Raw genomic sequence first — 5634 nt, 5'->3', positions numbered from 1 at the left:
GTTTAATAGTAACCAACTCTCATTAATTTGAGCACCAATGAATCTGCACCGGAGAGATTTCCATAAACTCTTTTATGAATTTTCCTTATCACATAATCAACTTCTGATTGTCCTAAGCACCGAGCCAATGGACCCTGATAAGACCTCTGGTATAATTGTCCTTCAATAAGACAATACCGGGCAACTTTTGTTCGTAATTACCGAGAGGCTTTAGAGTCATCATTCGGTTTTCCATGCCTTAAATACTCTATCGTTTCTCCAATACCATATTAGATTGGTTGAGTTAAATTCATAGTAGCCATCCGCGTCTAGCACTAAATGCAATAATTGAACAACTTCACCAGAATCAACATCTTTCATCTTCGCGGACGAACCTAAGTTAGCCAGCGCATTTGCTTCCACGTTCTCTTCTCTTGAAATATGGATCACTGACTATTCCCTAAACCGAGAGAGTAAAACTTGCACTTTATTCAAGTACTAATGCATGCGCTCTTCTTTGGCATCAAAGATCACATATATTTGGTTTACTACTAGTTGGGAATCATACTTTATTTCAATCACCTCGGAGCCGAGTCCCCGAGCTAATTCAAATCCTGTAACCATAGCCTCCTACTCGGCTATATTGTTAGTCAACGGAACAGTTCGAATGGCCTGTCTCAGGATTTCTCCCAAAGGAGTGATTAATACTATCCCAAGATCGGAACCTTTTACGTTGGAGGCGCCATCCATAAATAAGGTCCATACACTGAAAGCACTTCCCAATACCAGAACTACTTCTTTTGTAGCAAAAGGCATCATCCTCGGACTAAAATCAGCCAAAACTTGTGACTATATCATAGTCCGAGGCTTATTATTAAATATCAAATTCACTAATTTCAACTGACTATTTAGTCAATCGACCCGATAATTCAAGTTTATAAAGGACATTTGTCAGGGGAAAAGTCATCATAACGGCTATTGCATGACATTGGCAGTAAGGTTTAAACTTTCAAGAGGTGACTACGAGAGCTAAAGCCAAATTTTCTAGGTGCGGATAATATATTCCTGCACCTGACAGTATTAGTAACATAATAAATAGAGAATTGCGTACCTTCTTCCTCTCGAACTAGAACTGCACTCATCAACTTTCGATACCACTAAATAAATTAACAATGACACTCCATCCTTTGGTTTAGACACTAAAGAAGGACTGGACAAATACCTCTTCAAGTCTTTTAATGCTTGATGGCACTCCGGTGTCCACGAGAAGTGATTCTTCTTCTTTAATAGTGAAAAGAACCGGTGACATTTCTCAGATGACCTTTAAATGAATCTGCTAACGGCCGCCAACCTGCCAGTCAACTTTGCACTTCCTTTGCACTCTTCAGCTGGTCAAGAATATCTTCTATTGGTTTAATCTTATCAGGATTTACTTCAATTCCTCTTTAGGAAACCAAGAAGCCAAGAAACTTCCCTGACCTAACTCCAAAAGCGTATTTCTTCGGGTTAAGCTTTATGTTGTACTTCCTTAAGATGTCAATATTTCTTGAAGATGGGTCAAGTGATCCTTTGCACTAAGAGACTTAACCAACATGTCATTAATATAAACTTCCATGATTTTGCAAATTTGGTTGTTCAAACATTTTATTAACGAGCCTTTAATGAATGGCTCCAGCAGTTTTAAGCCCAAAAGGCATCACATTGTAACAATATGTACCAAAATTTGTAATAAATGAAGTTTTTTCTTGATCCTCTGGGTGCATCCTAATTTGATTATATTCGGAATATGCATCAAGAAAACTCATCAACTCATGCCCAGTTGTGGCATTGATCATTTGGTCGATATTCGGCAATGGGAAAGAATCCTTAGGCCAAGCCTCATTTAAATCCTTATAATCTATACACATTCAGAATTTATTATGTTTTTTGGGTACGACTACTATGTTAGATAACCAATCAGGATAAATTACTTCACATATGAACCTATATTAAGTATATTTACCTCCTCTTTCACAAACATATTTCTGACCTCGGCTATCGGCCGCTTCTTCTGCTTTATTGGAGGGAAATTAGGGTCTAAACTTAGCTTGTGGACAATCACTTCCAGTGGAATGCTTGTCATATCTGAATGAGACAATGCAAAATAGTCAATGTTAGTTTTAAGAAATTCAATAAATATAAGCCTGAGTTTGGGGCTCAACCCTGTTCCTAAGTAAACCTTCCTTTCTGAGAATTCCGTGAGCAAAGCTATTTGTTCAAGCTCTTCTGTGGTTGACTTTATTGCGTCTGTTTTCTCTATTACCTGAAAGATTTGAGCACCTGGTAAATACCGATGTCTCCTCCTCATTATCGTCTTACGCTGGTCTGAAACTGAAGTTGACACTAGTTCTTGTAATTGTTATTTATTGATTCATTCCGTCTTACTTTCGGACAAAGTGACAACATTCATCTCCATTGCAGTAGGTTGATCACCTCTAATCTTCTTAATCCATCCTATGTCGAGAATTTTAACAATTGAGAAAAATTAGATGGCATAACCTTCATTTCGTGGATCCATGGTCTACTAAGAACACATTGTAACTCATATTGCCATCCACAACTTCGAACAAAGTGGATTTTGTCACCCTTTCAACATAGGTAGGCAACATGATCTCTCCTCGAGTCGTTACACTTATTAGGTTGAACCCAGCCAGAAGCTTATTGCCGGAACTATATTTTTAGTCAGCTTTGCTCGTTCCAAGACCCTCAATTGGATAAAATTAGATGAACAAACTGGATCAATCAAGACACTCTTAATTTTAAAATCTAAAATATTTAAAGATATTACCAGAGCATCATTGTGAAGTAAAATAAGGCCATCAACATCATCCTTCGTGAAAGTAATTTCATCATCTTCTAACGCTTCTCGGATTCTTTTGCCATGAGTGACTGATATCTTCGTATTTTATGCTGCCAAAAATGTCACCCATTTACTTCAACCCCACAAAAATCATATTTATTGTTAGGTAAGGAGACCCTGTGGTTGGTTTTGCCAATTTTGTTGCATCCGACTCCTTACCATAGTTATTCTTAGCCAGGTCACTTAAAAATTCTCTAAGATGACCTTTTTTCAATAGCATCACTACCTCATCACGAAGGTGTAGGCAGTCCCCAGTCCTATTCCTATGAGTACTATGGAACTCGCACCATAAATTTTGATCCCTTTGACTGGGGTTTGATCTAATTGGTTTCGAAAACCTTACTTCCGTTATATTTCTCATAGCTGAAACCAACTCTACCAAACTAATATTTAATCAGATAACTAGGGATATCCTGATTCCCAGGACCCCAATGGTTTTTTATATTACATTTGTTTTCCTTCTGTCCGCTCTAAGTCTTTCTGAAGATTGGAAATATCTAACTCCACGCCCTTGACTTGACCGAGCATCCGACCTTTCATTTGACACATAAAGTTGAAAATGACTCCTGGATGATCTCCGGTCTGCATCAAGATCATTCTTGAACTTATCTTAATTCTGTTCATGATTACAACCCTTGGATGACACCGAGGAACCCAAATGACCATCTTTAATTCTAATCTTTGATTCTAGCGATTACGGACATCAAACCCATGTGGTTGCCTGAAATTCCAAAAAAAATTCTTTCAACTTTCTTGAGGTATCAGAGTTTAAGGGATTGAGACCTTTAGTGAACGCTTTTGCTGCCCATTCATCCGGTACTTGCAACAACAACATTCTCTCCTTCTGGAACTAGAGATGAACTCTTGCACCAACTCATAATCTCCTTCCTGGCTTGTAATTTCCTCCTAAGCATGAGCTTTGATGAAAGAATCTACAAGCATTTCAAAAGAATCAATTGAATGTTCAGGTAAGACTGAATACCAAGTTAAAGCTCCCCTTTTTAGAGTTTTGCCAAATTTCTTTAGCAAAACTGATTCGATCTCATGCGGAGCTAAATCATTTCCCTTCATAGATGTAGTGTAGGTTGTGATGTGTTCCTGTGGATCCAAGGTTTTCTCGTATTTTGGTATATCTGGCATCTTGAATCTCTTTGGAATCAACTCCAGGGCCGCACTTGGTTTGACCGGAAACTGAGTATACTTCATTGAGTCTGGGCCCTTCAGTACCGGAGGTGCCCTATCACGACCCCAAATTCCCACCTTGCGGATGTCGTGATGGCACCTACTCTCTAAGACTAGGTAAGCCTAACACGCATCAAGATTTAGCAAAATAACAATTTAGATATCAACTTAAACTAGTAATCTATCATAATAAAATCAAATAATACAACTGTCAATAACTCCCAAAATCTAGTGGAATCTAGCCATAAGCTCTACTGAGAATGCACTAATAGTCTCTAAGTACAATACTATTTTGAATCGGAAATAAACAGTAATACAAATAAAAGTAGAAGGTGACTCCGAGGCCTACGAGCATCAAGTAGGTGTACCTTGAATAACTGTTCAATCACTGCTCCCAACAAGAGCGGAAGTAGCTGGATCTGCACAAAAATATGAAGAAGTGTAGAATGAGTACACTACAATAGTACCCAGTAAGTATCAAGCCTAAAATTGGTAGAGTAGTAATGAGGCTAGGTCAAGACACCTACTAGGACAAAGAAAAATTGAACAGAGTGTGATATAATCTAATAATGGGAAGCAAGGAGAAAAATGACAATGAAGCAGTACAATAATTTAAGGCTCACAACGGATATTAAAGCAATAAAGGACAACATGAATAAGCATATGATAAGAACAACATGTAGTCAAATACAACCAAATACAAGTAAAACAATGAAGGAATAACAAAGTTCATTCAACTAACAAGACTTATCAACATAGAATGTACAACAAAAATCACAACCGAGGCACCACAGCTTATAAACACATTTCACAATTTACCATCACAATCTTTCTTATATCTCCATGTGAGTCTTGCATTTGTAATTTTTAAAAATATTTTTTCGAAATAGCTACACGCGCTTTAGACCCCTTATCTCATCGCATAACATCAAGTAATCCTCTTACTATTAACACGTGTATCAATATCATCTTATCTCGCCGCATGCACATTAACCCCTATCCTTATACTACTGCATGCACATTAATATCATAACACAACAATCAACTCACACCACACATGGCATATGCCACATGTTACACCCCATATTTTTATACGTAAAAGTGCATCGTAAGCAAACGAATGTAAGCCCAAAAATAAGATCATCTTTGGAAGTATATAAAGTAAGTTATCAAGCTACCTCCGAGATTATAAGTATTGAATATCATGAACAACAAGTAAAAAGAGGGTTGGAAGGTTTAGAAGTTAAGGAATTGAAGAAAATAATGTTTCGTCGAAAGTCGACAAGCTGGGAATGTTATAACTCGTACCTTTGGGGTGAGACTAAGGTTATTAACTTGATAAGAGGTTTATGTTATAATTTATTTTAGTCTTATGATAATCATGTGTGATGTTTTGAGGTTAGGCAAGTTGTGAGTCGATGAAAGTCATCACAAGTTACGTTCATAAGTTTTACTGAAATTTGGGTCAAATGTCACTGCAATTTTTTCCAAATATACATAGAGTTACGAGGTGTTCTACCCATCAAATTGAATATATATGAGTTTATTTTTTTAATAATTAAACTATTTATCAA

This window comes from Nicotiana sylvestris, chromosome 9 (assembly GCF_000393655.2).
Source record: "Nicotiana sylvestris chromosome 9, ASM39365v2, whole genome shotgun sequence".
In the NCBI taxonomy this organism is placed as follows: Eukaryota; Viridiplantae; Streptophyta; class Magnoliopsida; order Solanales; family Solanaceae; genus Nicotiana; species Nicotiana sylvestris.
The sequence above is the reverse complement of the archived record's forward strand: the minus strand, read 5'-3'. Positions refer to the sequence as shown.